This window comes from Pleuronectes platessa, chromosome 6, assembly GCF_947347685.1.
Source record: "Pleuronectes platessa chromosome 6, fPlePla1.1, whole genome shotgun sequence".
NCBI lineage: Eukaryota > Metazoa > Chordata > Actinopteri > Pleuronectiformes > Pleuronectidae > Pleuronectes > Pleuronectes platessa.
Window position 1 is genome coordinate 18353808 of NC_070631.1, and position 18561 is coordinate 18372368.

Below are 18561 nucleotides of genomic sequence, written 5' to 3' on the forward strand. Positions count from 1 at the left end.
ATCCACTGTAATGCAGCTTATAGATGTATGGACTTTTTTCAGTGGAGGGTCTTATGACAAAGCTATGGAGTAAATGAAAGTCACACACAGACACACACGTGCACACAGACACACACGTGCACACACACACACACACACACACACACACACACACACACACAGACACACACACACACACGCACATTCAAAGGAAAGTGACACAGCTAGAAGTGACTACAAGCCTTAATGGGATTTAAGGTAGAAAAAAGCAAAGTGAGAAAGGGAAAGCAGAGACTCGGCTCGGAAGGAACTGGAGAGGCTACAGCTCTCTGCTGGTTACTGGTATCCAGCCATCTGGCCCAGCATCATGAATGGAAAGTTTCCCAGCCTGCAAACCCATGGCTATAGCATTTGTTCTGTTTGGCTGAAATAATTTCAGTGGTCAAAGTCTGAATGGGGAAAAATGGAAGACGTGGAGTCAACCAGAACAGATACTGCGCTGATGTCCACAGTGCAAACGTTTCATCTGGATATCTCCTTGTCTGAACTTTATGTCAGTTCTGCCTGCACCGAGTGGAGAGTGGTGATTGAACTAATATTACTGTGGACATCGTGATATAATACAAAGAAGAAACATAATAAAATCCTATAGGAGACCTGCCTCACAGTGGTCATGGAGCCTAAACCTCTTGTCTGCTGTAGTAGCCATGGGAAGAGACAATGAAGGAGCCACTAAGGCGATGTCAGCCTGCTGGTATCTGGTAGACGGCCATTTGGCCGCGTTAAGTCAGGACCTTACAGAGCTGCCTATGGTCTCCTGACTGGAGCTGCTCCAAACAGCTCTATGAGAGGAGACAACTCACTCTGCAGTACGGAAGCAACAGAGGCAATTCAAACCGGTTCTCTGAGGAAGGAGCCCACATGTCATCGGCATGATTTGTAAAACGATACGTGGGTTTGTAATGGAACTGCTCCGCAATGTGAGCTCAACAGAATCAACTTTACGGCTGAGCAGAAGTTATTATTTCATAGTTGTGTGATTCTGATTTTTCAGGAACATCAGAATCATCTTTTGTATGCACACTCATGCAAGCAAGTAATTTAAGTGTGTACCACAGCAAAAAGTTTTTAGCACAGTTTTTAGCACAAGTCAGGATGAACTCACCTCTCCATCCGTTTCCAGGGGAACAGAATCCCTAAAGAGTTTAGAACATTCCAGGTCGGGATCAGCATCCACCTGAGCCCAAAGTGCCTCCAACAGCACTGACCGTTCCCATAGTTACAGTCCTGCTTATTGCTCTTCAAACTCTCAGTTTTTCCATTGCAATGAAAAAGAAAACAAAACGTCCATACGAGGCAATTCCTCTTGATTTCTCACTCACATTAGAGAGTGCTTCACACACACCTACACACACTCACCGAGCTCTGTCTATGTGCTTGCAAAAGAGCCATTCTCAAGCTTGAGCATGTCTGAATACAATGTGAATGAACCAAGAAGTTCATCTGGCATCAGGTGGAAATAACTCATTGTGAAGCTTCAACTCCATAAAAAAGTAAGGAAGAAAGAAACAAAGTTGGAGGCAGGTGGAAGTCACTGCAAAACTGGTAAAAAAGTGGTAATTCCGGTGGTGGCGATGCTGCCTGGAGGGCAGAAAAAGAGCAGCAGCGGAGTCACAGTTGGGTGCAAAAGAGTCCAGTGAGACTTTTAAAGAAAGAGAAAGTCCAAAAGGCAGCCGGAGTGTAAGTTAAACGGCAGCGCAGTGAGATCTCAGTATTCCCCTGACTGCAGTCAACCCCACTGATGAACAGCTCCACTCCAGCTCCACTTAGAAAAACACACAACCCTGTGCACACACATAAAAACTCCTCTCAACACGCACACGCGAAGAGTTCGCACACACACAGTTTTCACTGGAGCCGAGCAGAGAAGTGCTCAGAGGGCGAGCAGGCAGGAATAATGGACTTAATTCAAGAGGGGAGAGAGAAAGAGAGCGAGAGAGGGAGGGGTCGAAGGGAGGAGGGAAAGGTGGGAGGTAAGAGGAGGGGAGTGGAAATGGGCAGGGACATGTACTGGGCTGTTCTCAGTGTGTTTATGTGCTACTGTGTTGGTACCTGTGTACATTCTTTGTTTTTATAATCCATGATTGTGATCAGTGACTTTATTTAACCTCTGTTAAGACAATGAACGCCTGAGACTTGTGATGTAGCCTCGAGTCAGTTTTATCAGACTGTGGGTTATCATGAGAGAAATGTTGTGAAATTCAAAACCTTCCGTCCTGGGTCACACTATCATTTACTGTACACACAATGCATCTGATGAAGGGTTTTGGAGACTAAATACAGTCTTCATCACAATTCATGACCTTCTTTCAATGTGATTCCTGCCATGACCCATGTGATGCAGAACAAACTGGCCAATGTGAATTTTAATAAAAAGAAACAGCGTCTTTACATTCTGCATTTACATTTTTGCTATTGGAAATCAAAACACCATCTACTGCGAATAAGCCTCCTCCATGTTAGTGGATGGGACATGGACCAAACTATTATCTGATGCTATAAAAACTGGGTGCAACATCATGATTGACAGCTGCTTGGGCATATATATATCGTTAGGACCTCGCTACCGAGGCTGAATGCCCAGACTACTTTGTTATGTGGACCCATCTCAGACAGTGCAACATGTGATGAAGCAGGACACTGTTGTTCGCACAATGTGTAGATGCCTCAAGTTACAAAAAAAGGCTTAAGATTTGACTTTTTTCCTCGCAGACTCATGACTCGCCTCAAACAAACAGAAAAATATTGTTGTCATAGAAAATCCTGATGCATGAAGATAACAGAGTAGTTTGGATAAAATCACTACAAACACAAACAGAGAGGAATACAAGTGCAAAGAGAGAGGTTTTCAGATACAGGAGATGAGCTGTATGCTGGTGTGGATGACATAAAGCCTGATGAGCTACTGTACATCCAGTAACAGGGTAATTGGAATTCAATTATACTATATGAGGGTTTACATCATCCTCTGCTCTTATCAAAGTTGAAGTATGGGTCAGCTTTTCATGACGAGATGCACAGGTTTAGGAAAACCACCAGGAGAAAAGTTTCTAATGAAAGTAACATGAAGAAGAGATCTTGTTGGTTGGACCAAAGACTGTGGGTTTCACACCCTCGCCCCAGTAGACTAGCTGGTAATAAAAGTTTGATTTTCTCTTATTTGCTTTGGTTTGCATCAGTACAGTCTCAGTGCAGCTGAGTTTTCCTTTGATGACCAGTTTTCACGAGGGTAAAAGTATCAAAGAGTCCATTCAACTTGTAAAACAGCTCCCGCAGCATTAAACGCTCCTATCGCTCTCCACTGATACAGCATGCTCAAGTTCCAGACACTGGCTTCACAGAACAATAAAATATCCTCAAGGAGCTCTAGAGCTGTGAGGAGGATGTGGTTTCTCTCACTACGGCGTCGAAGCTGCACGCTGTCAACATGGTCCATACACTGCACTGACCGTGTGGATGTGGCAGGCAGATGTAAACCTGGTCCATCTCACACTTGGGCCTTAATAAACTAAACTCAAAAATGTGTTTTTAATAAGTCACATAGTGCAACACTTATTATTCTGCGTGTGTGTCTCTGCCCATCTTTTTTTTCCAGTTGCATGGTTCCTTTAATCCTCATTCCAATGGCAGGTGCGGCACTGCGCCTGGCAACTGACACACACACACACACACACACACACACACCTAGAAGCTCACTCTTACTGGGTATGGAGAGGTCATGGGTCTCACATAAGGGGTTGTCTGTGAATGTATTTTTGTGAGCGTGTGTGTTGTGTCCAAGTAAGCCTGCATTTTTAAACACAATGCACACTTGCCTTCAATCACTTAAACACGTTCATGCACATGAGCATGAACACAATGAATCTCGTCGGTGAGTGAGGGTGTGTGGGTGTTTGTGCTGTATGTTTTCATCCCGTTGGCCGCCCTCCTGCTGACCTGTCTGTCATAAAGCAGTCTGATGTCTCTACAGGCTGCAGTGTGAGCACTGTGATCCCGACAAAGGCTTTTGTCTTAGCTGAAGCCTCGGTGCTATTGAAGCAGATGAGGGCTTGGCCTTCTAATAGCATCTTTGTGAATCTTTGTTTTATTGGAAGTCGATGAACCAAAATGATCTTTAGATTGTGCTGAGACCTCATTCAGACCAGCGTCTCCCACGAAGGGATCTCCCACTGTGGTCTTTTTTGTCTATTAATGAATGAATTTAGATTCATGAATATATATTTTTTAACAAAACTCGCTCGAGTTACTTTGTAGCCGACAAAACAGGTCGGCATTAACATGAGTCAAGTAATTCAACAATATTTAACAAACAAATCAAGAATTTCTACTGTGCTTTGTATGGTGTTCTGCATTGTTCTGTATGATGTGAAGGAGGCAGAGTCAGCCTGAACCGATATTTGTTGCAGAAGGGTTTGAACATTAGGAATTGATCCTGCACATTAGGAGAGTAGGCGAGTGGGGGGTTGTAGGGGGATATGGCAGGTGCCATCCATTTAAACCAAAATACCAAAAATGTATCCCCCTTGCTAACCTGTTAATTCTGCCATCCCCTATGAACCACCCTCCCGTCCCCTATGAGAAAGAGTGCTGCGTGTGCAGAATTTGTGTGTGCAGATAAGCATAATATAATTAATGCTTCTAAAAAAAATTGCAGTGTCCACATCTTATTTTTTAAAGTTGACATTAACTGCTCCTGTGACGCGGAACAGGAGGTCAGAGCACAAACATGGTCAGAAGCACACAGTGCATGCTGGCTAGAAAGAACAGAAAGACATCTCTCTCTCTCTCTCTCTCTCTCTCTCTCTCTCTACCAGATTGACCATCAGCAGCACTTGGAGACATCCAACACCATTGGTGACCGTTAAAACATCCATAAAGCTGTTAAGGTCTGTGGGAGGTGGGCCGGATTCAGTATAAACTAAATAGATAAAACTTTGTGACCTCCCCCACACTCACCATTACGGATCAGCTCCAAGAATTGATCATCTGGAGATAATGTCTAAAGATATATTCACCCCAAGCTTGGTAAATATGCATCCATCCTTCCTGGTAAAAACAAAAAACATATATAGCTAATACCTAAACAGAAACAATCAATAACAGGCGACTCTGCACAGTGTGTCGACTGGATATGGTTGATTCCTGTGTTCAGTGATCACTGATTTCACAAAATGATACTATTGTTTTTCGTCATGTGTTTTATGTTGTGCAACCAGATGAGCAGTATTGCCCACATGACTGCACTACTTATATAGCAATGCTAACTGTTTCCTTCCAGAATGTTCCATTCTACCTGTCATAAGTTTATTCTATAAATTTGTATGATGTTTTTTTACACGAAAGAGCATTGGTGGTTGATAAGATGATTAAGTTATACACTGAATGTGTTATTGTATAATGCTAAGTATGTATGTATATTACACAACGTCATACACCTTGACCACACGATTTCAACTGCTAACCAAAACTGTTTATTTAATTCCAATAATGTGTCTCTATAGCACTTACAAATTCCAGGGGACATACTGTCCTGCTTTGTTATTATCTAATCATCAGCAACAGTAACACTAACGTGAGGGTGAATCCACAGTGGCAGCTGACAAGAAACCTGTCTACGTTCATCTTATGTCACTGAACAGAAATATTTATTCAACAGAAAGCCGGCATCTTACGCTAGGAGCCAGATCTTTCTTAGGTATTTGCAATGAGGAATTCCAACTTCCAAAACATATTGCACTCATATTTACATTTTGAAGGTAACCTAAAAAGAAACACCCACAATACAAGAAAAATACAAGTGCTTCAGTGTTGTCGGCCATGCGTCATTGAAATCAATGGGAGTTTGTTAACTTTTAACACTGAGCCTAAGAACACAACTGCTGAGGAAGCAAAGTATTATGGTTGGAAGAGAATCACTCAGCGAAATATTTAACTCACATTGTAATATTAACAACTGAAGATGTGTTTTGGATTGTGGCCATGATGCTCACCAGCCTCAGGCTTGAGTTCCTACTCTCTGGTGTAGAAGAGCATAGTGGAGCTGTGTCTGGTTTTGGGAGCGACTTCTTTGAAAGGACCTGGCCAGTGAATGTGTTTGTAACTAGGTGAGGGAAAATTTCCTATGAAGATGGACTACAGATAATTCAACATAATCCGATCCTGGGTACTGCTCCTAACGTCGGAGTCAAGATTCAACATGACATAACGTTTGGGTTTGGCTTATGAAGACTTTGAATGTGTTTAATGTACCGTGGCAAACCTGGGCGTTCGTTTCTCGCAGATGACGTCATGAGTGAATGACCCATTCAGGGAACATCACACATTTTGGTATTCGCTGCTGTTGCCCTTCATTCTCCACCAAATTGTCTGAGTTACTCTTTAAATCCAGCAGCACAGCTGAGAAGACTGCATGGGTCTATATTACATAAACTATATTCCACTAAGTAGTGTTACATACTGACCCAACATAAAACTAATCAATCATGCAAATTTCTGCTTCTAACCGGTCTGTAGTTGGACATAGCCCACTGAACATGGCACAAGGACAGTGACCACATGGCAGCGCCTGGGGAGCAGATGTAAGAGGGGAGCAAGATGCCTTGCTCAGGGGCACTTTCACAGGGAGAGGAGTGTCCATTTGTCCGTCCTTTTGGATTTGAACAGTTCCATTGTCTGGTCCATCCTCCGGTCCAGCTATAATGTTTACCAGTCCGTGGCCCTGAACCAGTGACCTTCGAGTCCGATAGTCCCTCTTCTCTAACCACTAGTCCACAGCCGCTCCCTTTGTTGCTCATAATGATAATAAATCCTCCCGGACGAATGCAGTCAGGCAGATTCTTCAAAAGCTCAGTAAGGGCAATGAATAAAGTTTGTGTGTCTTTGCAGCTGTACAACCGGTGCAGTAAAGTGAGTGTGATACTGAGGTGGGGAGACACCTGCCAACATAACATGTGTTGCATTGTGAACATTTGCTTAGCAGATGCAGAAGTCTCTGGGCCTGGATGCCAGGGCAGTTAAATTAGCAGCATGAATAACACAGAGAACGCTGAACCTTTATTTCTTTCCCTGTGTGTTGTGGGGGGTGTTACATACTGACCCAACATAAAACAAATACCAGTACTAAGTGGATCATTAGCATCCTTGCAACTATGGAGCAATTTATACCAGCATTAACACTATACTTATCTTCAGTGTGCGTGTGTGTGTTTGTAAGTGCGTGCAGGGAATTTTAATAGAAACCACAGCAATGCAGCAGGAACTGAAAACAAACTATTATGTTTGGCTGAGGTTAAACAGAAAATCCATTCGGGTGGTTTTGTTGGGCTTTCTGCATGAAGTGACAACAGTAATGTGATGCTGCATCTGTGCAGCTGGGAATTAAAGAAAAACACTGAAAGTGGGAAATGAGGGATGAAGGGTAGAACTGAAAGAAATAATTTAATGAAGGAATGAAGGAGAACAGATGAGAGAAAAGAAAAAAGGAGAGGAAACTAAAGACACCACATGGAAACATTAACTGCTCTTTGTATTCAGGCTGGCTATCCATATCCAGTTGTGCTTTATGTGTCCTGACAGGTCGTCCATGACACGGTCCCCTGACCTCCTGACACCACAGGGATTATGGGGCCTCAGTGGAGAGTGACAGGAGTGGAAAAGAGAGAGAGTTACAGTTAGAGGGGGGAAGCGAGAGAGAAGGGTTTTGCTTGGGAATCCTTGGGGCTCAGAAACCTGTAATCCTCCCTGTTTCACTTTGATGTGATCACACCCAACTGAAAGGATGGAGGATGCAGGGGCTGTTGGGTTAGCGTGTCAGGAGGGCAGGGTGGGTGGGGGGGACCGACTGTATAGTGCCAGGAGGCTCAGAGGTGGGACACACAATCCCACACACTCCCACAGGCATGCAGTCACACACCATCTGGCTCCGAGGGTCGGCCGGTGGATAAGACCACCTTCAAATATAAGCACGGCTTTAGTGACACATTTCCACACACACACACACACACACCTTAGACCAGGTTCTGAAGGTCACTCAGTGGATTACTGCACCTTGCATGACCGCGGCTTTCTCTTTCACGCACACACACACACACTCACACACACACCAACTTCCAATAAGAAGTATTTCCCAGAGGAATGCACATTGCTCCACCAGTTCCCACCACTATTAACTCTAGATGGCTGCTCACCAGTTGATGAAAGCAAGTTTCTACTAGCTGTGGATAAGAAAGCAATATATCGGCAATGTCAGAATTTTCCTTATTTTCGTGATTTGTACGCACAGTGTTTTACTTTGACGGCTGCGTGTCTCAATTCTTACCTACACTGTGTGTTGGTTGGTTTGTCTGTTTGTTTGTGTCAAAGTAAGTATACACCAAATAAGATCAGGGGGCGGATCCAGGAATTTCTATACACTTTCTCTATCGTTTTTAAAATATTTTTTTATCAGGTATATTTATGGTAGGGGAGAGCGGGGTAATGTGGGACATCGGGTGATGTGAAACACCCCCTGTATCTAGGCAACGGAACACATTTGTGGTCATGTGACTATTATGTTTAAAAGCCCCTCCCATCCCCCCCTTGCCATGAAGGAGAAGTTGGTGCTGGTGCTGTGGAAAGTATGTTTTTTCAGAAAAATTGTTTTTTTGCATGTAAAAGTAAATTTTCCTGCTTTGAACTTAATCAACTGTTGTGTCAAAACAAATTGATTTAGGTTGAAAAAATTATATCATACATGTTGGTGAACTTCCAACATATAAAACCATGTGATTGATGCTAGCTGAAGATTAGCCTGAATTGATAAAAGATGTTGTTTTTCTAAAATGGCACAAAGTGGTCTTGTGTCCCACTTTACCCCGTAGCTGGGGTAAAGTGGGACACAAGACCACTTTTTTTAAAACAATCATATTTTTACTGCCCTTTGTCCTGAAGACATTCTGATCATTTCCATTGCTAGAAAACATCCTGAATTAATGGGAAATGTGTAAATTTTACTAATATATCAGTTTAGCTCGTCTAGAGGGGAGCAAATGTAAAAAATGTCCCACATTACCCCGCTCTCCCCTACTGATACCAATGAGTAGGGCTATCAATATCACGGTTATTTCAAACTTTTGTTAAGTGAGTATAGCGGACACCCAAGAGTTTGTTAATGCACATATTGGGGAAAGTTAGCAAGATTGAATTGGTTAATGTTTACACATGTCTGTTTCGGTATGTGAAATTTAATGCAGCTTGATTGAATTTAAGGAGACTATTGGGCCTGGGCGGAGGTACATGCTACGCCCAGGAGTGCCATATATTGACAAAGTTGTTGGTTTGTCTTAAGCAATGATAGAGTACACAATAAATCTTTACATGGAGGAAATCAGACTAAAGAATCCAATTTACAGGCATGAACTGGTTTCAAGCCAAAAGGGCTGCACCTAACCCTGTAATTCTGAGCTTCACTTTAATCAGAGCTGTGCTGTTGGTTCTGTGCTGCCACTCCGAGACACTTTCAGCACAGATCACAGTGAGGACGATGAAAGACAGAAACCAGGGAAAACACCTACTAAAAGATAGAAGCTCTAAACAACAGCCTGCACAGACAGTTAACTCAGATTTACAGTTTTTAGAAGCCCACACGTGACGTTTTCACACCTGCACTTTTTTAAGTCCAGTTTGAATAGATACTGCCTCATTTACTGACTTTATTTTCTGATTTGTTTGGGCAGGTAATCGCACTGTTATTAAGACAGACAATTAATATATATTAAATTTGAATATATTAAGACTGTTTAAAGAGAGGGTATTGTTGCACTTCAAGAAAACTAATTTCATTTGTGGCCTTTATGGAACTATAATTGAGAAATCCCTCAGTTATAGTTCCATAAAGGATTAATAATTATAATAATTATATCATAATTAATTATTATTGTGAATGATACTTCTTTGTGAGCCCTTTGTGCAACCACAGTGCAAGTGCAAATAACAATGTGCCAGTATGGGGGTTAAAGTCACTGAATTCTTACTTCATGGGGAAATTTGTAAGTTAAGTATTATAATAAGGTTTCAAACAACTCAGTGTTAACTAGGTGATGAAGAATATCAGTCAGCAGCTCCTCGACCTGTATTAGTATCTTTTTTGACTCCTCATCTTTAGTTACACTGTGCTGGTTAGAACATAAAATGGATTCAATTATATAAAATGTGAAAACCAAATCGACAAATCCAAACTGTCGTTGAAACCTTTGGATATGCAAACATTTGGATTACAAATACTTGGATTGGAAGACATTTTTGCTGAAAAGCACACAGATACAGCAAATAGAGATGCACGTGCACACACACACACACACACACACACACACACACACACACACACACACACACGCACACAGACACACACACACAGTGAAGTGCTGCTGTGCTCCCTCATTAAGGCCTGAGATGTGATAGCAGACCCAACGAAATGATTTCTGATCCTGATGGGCACTGATCCAACCAGACAGGCTGCTCTCAGCACCAGCATGGATTAATAATACACACACACACGCACATGCACACATACACACACTATATACACAAGTACATTCCTCTCAAGGGGTTGTTGTGCAGCTAGTGTGTGAGTGTGCACAGAAACTCTCAGGGGAAATCTGGAGCGAGCTCAGAATGAGCAGATTTCTCGGGAACATCCTGACACACACACAGGTGACTCGTCTTGTCACAACATGCAACATACATGAACACACACACACACATGTGCACTGTCTGACACTAATTTTGCAGTCTGAGCAAAGAAGTCTTATAAATCACAAAATATGAAAACCTCTCATTTCATTTTACGCCGACTTTTGACAAAATGTAATTTTCTTAAATTTATCTTTCCTTCTCTTTATCTTTTTTGATAAATCTTAAACCTTCAGAGTAAAACCTGTCAAGTGTCATATAAAAGTCGCATTCCTCTCATACTAAGGGGCTGTGGACGGAAAAAATGACTCTGTTATTAAAATACTTAAATGCTGAATGAAGCTCACGTTCATTGTGGGAGAAACAGAATGAGCTGAAAAACTATAAATCTTAATGAGCTGAAAAACTTTAAATCTGTCTGTGTCTGACCAAACTGGATTCTGATAGAAATATGTTTGTGAACTGATATATATCAGAATGAAAAAATGTTAGAGCTTAAATCTAAGAGAGTCTCACAGGTGAAATTGAGAACTGCTCTGCCTTTATAAAACACTTCTATAGCTTTATCATTAATAGAACATTTTTGTTTGGAAATGGCGTTTTTATCATTGTAAAATGCAGAATTTAACTCCACAAAGACAACAGGCTCATTAACGCATGTGACGCTCTACACTGGCAGTGGAGGCTAATGCTGGTTGTTTTCTTTCGGAAGCTTGTTTTGTGATCATGAATCAGTGAAGGCTACTTCTTGACAAAAAGGACCAAATCACAAAGCGGGTGTGTTTTCGTCCTTTTTACCAATAATATCTGTGTCTGCTCATCCAGACTAAAACGCAGCCCTGGAATTTTCTAATTAAAACGGGATCAGCAGCGTTTCCAATCTTCTCGGTTTCTGTTTAGAGTGGACACCACTGATCCGTAGCGGAGTTGCTGCTTTTTCATATGAAAATGTAGCAGTATTGATGTAGCACTTGCAACCTAATCAAGTCATCTATCTGGTCTATTCTGCACTCTCCTTAAATGTTTAATTAAGACATAAACAAAGGATTTTGATAAGGTAAAGACTTCAGGTTTCACGATTGAAGTTTTCCCTTTTAAGTGTCAAACAAAGATTTATCACATTAATGGGAAAAGATTACAACACGCTCTGGATTCTTTGTTCACAAAACATTTATGTAGCAGAGCATGCACACCTTCACCCAGCAGCTCGCTGTGCTCTGACAGACATGTAGAGCAGCAACAACACAAACAGACAAACACACACACACTTAAACAGACTGTCTGTGATCATAACTCCTGCAGCAGATGACATGGTTAAAGTACTTTCAGCTTTGCCATAATTTAGATTTCACTTTTAGACATAGGCTGTCAAAACAGCTGCTCAGACACAAACACTTAACTCCCACCAACACACACACACTCACACATGGCCATGTTTCTCAGGTGTATGAGCGATGTCTGTGTCTGGCGGGCCAGAAATCCCCCCCATCAACCAGTAATTGAAGACAGTCAGTGATGGTGGGGAAAAAAAGGGGATGAATGAATAAACAGCTATGAGAGGAGAAGGATTGATGAGTGAGATGTGAGATGATATGCAGAAGATTTTGTACCATCAAATTTGGATGCTCATCGCCCTAAGTGCATCGCTGGCTACACTGAGTTACAGATAGTAGCTGAGGCCACCCATAGTGCACCTGGAAAGTTATTCCTTCACAACCAAAGTACAGGCAGCGAACAGGGAGGGTGATAAAGGAGTGGAACAGGAACTCCAACTAAAGAAAATGATTAGATGAAGAGAAAAGAGCAGGATATAGAGAAAACCACAGAGCCCACACACACTCCTACTCTTTCCTTTTTCCTTTTCTATTAAATTGTTGCAGATGTCTGTCCCTCGTTTGTTCAATCCAAATGTCCCCTTCTCTCTGGACGACAGCTCTTGTCACTGCTGGACCTGTCCTTCCGTCCATGACACTTGTCCAAGATCCACCCACCACTGGGCAGGTGAGTCGTTTTATCGTTCCGTTGACCCACAGAGAAGGAAAGACCGACTTTTCCACTGGAACAATGGGACGTTTATCGCTAAGCATAATGCGAATTTGGCTCCGAAAGAGGAAAATTGGACATGTTTGGACTTTTAATGCCGCTTAGACCTTGTGCAAAATCCTGACTGGAGAACAAAGGATTTTTCACAACAGCACTCAGTGCAAGTGGCAAAGCTATCGGAGAACACTTGAGTTCACATTTATTCCAGACAAAAAGGAGTCTGTCGGCCAGTCGGACACACACACGCACACACACACACACACACACACACACACACACACACACACACACACACACACACACACAAGCGACCCAGGGTGTGATTTCAGGTTGCCGCGGAAACATGGGAAATCACCTCGTTATCACAGAGGCAACAGCTGTCATTAACATAGCCCCCAAATCACAGAGACCGAACACACGCACACTAAAAAAAGGTCTAAAAGCACTGAAATGAAAACTGGATTCTATGCATTTTTTAATAAGTGCGCAATGGGTTTCATTTTCATCTGGAGCCAACTTCAGCCGAAGACGGAAAAAGCCTGTTCTGCTTTAGACAAGCACATCGAGCTCAAGATGTCCAGTCACAGCAGCTGGCAGTCAGGAGGAATATTCATGGTCTCACACAACAATCTGGAGCTTTTCTGTTAAACGTTAGATTTGTATCAGTGTGACTGCATCAGGAGGTAATCTGTGTTCCCCAGGTTTAAAAAAACAAACCTGTTTTTGCATCTGTGAATGCGGCCTCACTGGCGGCTGTGTGTCAACCTATTTCAAGGCTAAAAATTATGGAAATAATGTGCTGTCACTATTTCAAGCAGAACCTGGTAGTTTAGGCTATTTCTGGTGCTAAATTTGGTCAAATATACAACTTGGTCCACAAATATCATGAGGTCATTTCCACACCGCAGCCTCTTTCTCCAGGCTCCCCCAGGTAGTCGGCCAAGAGGAGGAAGATTAGAGCGCTCTAAGTAATGGGCTGTCCTGACCAAACAAACTGTCATTTCCCTCTGTTTTGGCTCAGCCCCTCTTTCCTTCCCTCCCTCCCTCTCTCCCTCCCTCTTTCCCTCCCTCTTTTTGTAGCCAACGTGTCAAAGGGAAAAAACAAAGCTGTTTAAACTGTTTAGCTGTGAGCGGCGTGAAGACAGAAGACAGATGGAGGTTGGAGAAGGAAGAATGAAAGACATGCTCAGACCAAACGTTAGAGGAGTAACTATAATGACAGATCTTTACATTTCAGCTGATATAGCCACACGTTATTTACATGGCAGATATGCGGTCCTCAAGTCAGTTTGAAAAGTTACAGGGCATATTTATGTTAATCCAAAAATCATAAACTGGGACTACAGTCTACATGCAACATCTTGATATAGAGATTTATAAATCTCTGTGGATAACTTACTATATGTATGTTTGATATGTTCGATACTAATAAACTGCTACTTTTATATTTTCATAAAAAAAAAGCTGCCACCAGTATCACCACAGACCAGACAACCAGCCCATTGGATTTACACTGGGCACTACATTACTGATCAATCTCTGGAGTTGTCTTGATTTCATGAGATCCATGAATTCAGCCAAAAGTTAAAACTTCCTTACTTCATGTAAAACTGTTTGCAGAGATATCATAATCACCATAAAGACCATCACAGACTCTGACATAATCAAACGTATGTCCGTGACATTAAATTAAAATCTCAATTAATAGCTCAACTTAGGTTTAAAGTGATGCTTCAATAATGCCCCGCAGTAAAATTGTGACTCCACAGGAAATGCTTCGGAACATAATGACAGGGACATTCTATATGGTTCAAAAGTGAAAAAGGACTTTGACCTGAAACTTTCATCCGGACTTTGACAGTAATAAACCTTTGACCCCATCATCATTATCTACATCTCATCTATTAAAGAAAACAGGAAGAGAGGATGAGATATACGAGAACCTTTTTGAACTTCATGACTTTCCATAAAGCAAAAGGACAGCAACAGTAAATCCTAATCTACTGCAAGATCTTACTGTGGATGTTCGCACTTAACTCTCCAGTGCATGTGAATATGCAGAATCCATATCCGAGGAAAATATTATCTAGTTTCTTTGTCTAGTTTGACCAACCACATTTGAGCAGGTTTTATTTGCTAACAGTCCATGTGGAGAGTAAAATGATCAGAACGCGTTGACAAATCCAATGGCTATCGACATTCATATGCAGAGAGCTGTAAGAGATCAGCCAAAATGTCAGATGGAACTAAAACACCTGCAAAAGGATAACTGTTTGTGTTTTGACCGAAGAAACTAGTTGGACTGTAAACAGTGTATGGGAAATGGAAGAAAGAGTTTTGACCCAGATATTCACTGTCTACACTGGAAGGAATACCGGCCCTTGCTCCCGAGGCTAACTAGTCGTCACTCCGGGATTTTTAAGTAGGGGACTTATGTCCGTTACACATAATATGCACCACATGAAAACTTCTTCTATGTTGCATCATACAATATGGCTATTATAAAGCGTCATCCTGGACCTGAACCTGAAGGAAACATTAGTGGGGATGAAAAACACTGAAGGAGACGAACAGAAACTGAAACAGCAGTCAACAGAACTGATCAACAAGTACGGTACATCCCCACCAGGGCGTGACACATTCAGCCCGACAGACCGAGCAGACAGAATGGTTTGTGTTAACGCTCAGCCAAGTAACAAAGACACTGTTTTTTGCTTTGCTCTGAGGTCTTTAAAATGATTAATTACTCAGTTCTCATGACTTGAACTTTAAGCCTCAGTGTTCTCCCCGCACTCCCCGAAGACGTAGCTCTTCATGTGTCTCTGAACTTACAGAGGAGCTTTTCTTCAGCTGCATTAAACCTATAAACTCTATATTTGATTTAGTTGTATCCTTTGAGGAGGTGGTGTCAGAAGACAAAAGCCAAGTAAATCAATTATTAGTGATTTGCTTGTGTTGTGACACTAAAAAAACTAAACATCAACATCCCCACAGGGTCCCTGCTACACTGGATCGACCACAGATCACATGTCAACAGTTTTTAAAGGAATTATTTAATTTGTGGAAAGAATCTTCCATTGAAATGAATGTTTCCATTTAAACGCCATACTCCTTTGGTCCCAAATCTTCCTAAGTAAAAAGGATACTTTAGCGGTTGCTCCCTCTGATCGACGCCTGGTTTCAAAAACACATTGAGATTGATCAAGAGGCCTGAGTGCTGATACGCCTCATGCAGTAACCTTGTGCCCTGATACACAGTCCCTCTTTCTGTAAACGAAACCACAAAGACATTAACGCCAAGACGCCACAGCCAGCTTGGCCAGCGTGACTACTCCCAAACGCAATAAGTACACAGCCTGCAGCCTCCTCGCTCTGACCGCAGCAGACCCGCTCCAATAAAAAAGACAACTGTGTAGTGCTTCTCCTCATGTGTTATTACTTTGACGTGATTCCCCAAGCTGGCTGAATCGCACCATATATCTCCTCCAAAACGGGCCAAACAGTTTGAGTGAAACACATGAGAGATAGAGACGATGACGTGGAAAAGAAGGTTTGTGAGATGTGGGCGGGGGCAGTCTACCTTTATCTAGACTTCTGAGGACATTCTTGGAAAGTGGTGTTATGGGTTATGGTTAGCTCAAATTAAATTTAGGTTAAAACTCAAGTTATGGACTAGATGGACCCCACAAGTTTATACAAAATAAATATGTTTGTGTACTTGATTAATCACAGTGTAAGGGTTCATATCTTAATGGAAGGAAAAAACGTTGTCTCCTCAAAGTTAATCCTCATTTTAGGTCAAAACAAAAGTGTGTGTTAATGTGTGCGTGTGTATACACTTGTGTTTGTTGCCTCTTTAGGAACTTTTTGAATATCAACACTGACCTTGTTATTAGGACCAGTAGACCACATGGGGACCAGAGCCCGGTTCTAATGAGGTACAACTTAATTTCAGATTTCCTGGTTAGGGTTAGGGATAAGATGTGAATTGGGGTCAGGTTAATGTTATGGTTAGGCATGAATTCGTTATGGTTAAGGTTTTGGTCACAATGTCTGGAACGAGAAAGGCTCTCTGTGTGTTGGCCATTTGAGTTTAATGCAAAGTCCCTATAGGGATAGTAACACAAACATCTGGGTTCATATTTGTGAATGGATGATGGATGTGATGTTAAACCTGTCACTCGAGGGCAACAGAAACACAACATTGAAATAGAATCACTTTTTAAGTAGATATGGTAACCTTTTTATCAAAATGTTATTTGTAATATATACCCAGAAGATTCTGACCTACATTAGCAGTGATTTAGTCATGTAAAACTGAAACTATTCACTGTCTTTTTTGCTTTGTTTTTCTTCTTCACAAACTCCTGAGGGAACTCTCTGGTCTTTTAGCTGCTAAACCTTCACCATGTAGTCACTGATGTCTGTTTGCTATTTGGTTCTGCACGAGAGTAGTGTGCATTGGGTTTTTAGCACAGTCAGTTTTTTAGTTGAAAACAGCTGCCTGCTGCACCCAAAACCAATGCTGATGGAAGCAGTGACAGCGAACAAAAACAGCCGAGTTGTGGCCCAGAAAACCAGAGCAATGAACTGAGAGGGGATGAAACCCATAGAGCTGAGGCTAACAGCAGAGTCAGGGGGCCAATATCTGAGTTTGTCACCGTAAGTGACCTGTTCCACATACGAGTGGTCCACTGTTGTTAACATAATAAACTGACGGCCCTCGGTCTGAAGCTGAAGCGAGGCCTGTGTGATTTGTTCATCTGTTGATCATTAGTCCGATTCTGTCCGTGAATCTCTCTCTGTCCTGCTTTCTGTCTCATCGCTCGTTCCTCGCTTTGTTTATAAGTTCTTATCCTAACTCTCCACTTTGGCATCCATTCTTTACCGTTTATCTCATTTAAATCACTTAATGTATTATTAAAGTGTTACAATGTTCTCTTTTCTTTGTGTTTCTTTTCTTTCTATTTTTTTCTGGCTTCTACATTTGTCCTCTGTCATTATGCTCTGCCCAAAACCTCTGTTGTGATACATTTACGAAAGAAAGTGGACTACAATAATCAGGACCAGTGTTCATAAAAAGACATTATTCAATACAGGTTTCTTATAAATGTTTGGTTACAATAAGAGGGAAACCATCTTACAGCTGCCTGGTATAGGTAAACGCGCGAATAATGAAATGTAATGTACAACGTGATTTCTCAGTTAAAGCTTTTTCACTTGATAAAGTATTGGCAGAAGCGGAGACATGGTATTTTTAGATTTTCCACTGAGGCTTTCAGAGAATATTATGATATAAAAGACACAGCTCTGCTCTCATAAAATCTATTCTACCATAAAACAAGTGTGTGTGTGTGTGTGCTGTGTTTGCACTCCAGGTATTACTGATATTGTGGGGACCTTCTCGTAACTCAGTCACATTATGGAGACTTATTTTCCTTATGACGACAAAAGTCAATTAATAAGTTAAGGTTTTGGTTAATTTTAGGTTCAGGGTTAGGCAGGTAGTATCTATGGTCAAGGTTCGAGTAGGTCTCCAGGAAATGAATGTTAGTCAGTGTAACGTCCTCTGAAGCCATGGAAACACAATTCTGCATTTGTGTGCGTGTACGTGTGCGTGTGTGTCAGCAGCTCTCATAACACAACCGATCCAGAGTTTCCAGTGACTAGCAGTGTGTGTGCAAACTGTTCGTTTGTTCTGTCGTGAAAGTGTGTTGCATGTAACCTCATATAACCCGAGAATGGATATTAGGGTATTGAAAGAACATTGCCTGTGGTTTACCAAAGCTTGGCCAAGCTCTCGAAAGAAAG

At 41.8% G+C, this 18561-nt stretch overlaps 1 protein-coding gene across 2 annotated transcripts in view; it reads right to left on the reverse strand.

Moving 5' to 3' along the window:
• The window catches only part of sema3b (sema domain, immunoglobulin domain (Ig), short basic domain, secreted, (semaphorin) 3B), a 76736-nt gene that overhangs the window by 31889 nt on the left and 26286 nt on the right, over positions 1 to 18561 (reverse strand). Inside the window, exon 1 of one of the 2 annotated variants that reach the window (XM_053425356.1) lies at positions 1145 to 1941. The exons of the other annotated variant lie outside the window; for it this stretch is intronic. The gene's annotated coding sequence lies outside the window, so the exon portion shown is untranslated. Of the gene's footprint in view, positions 1 to 1144; positions 1942 to 18561 lie in introns of those variants that run through there. 2 annotated transcript variants of the gene reach the window in all.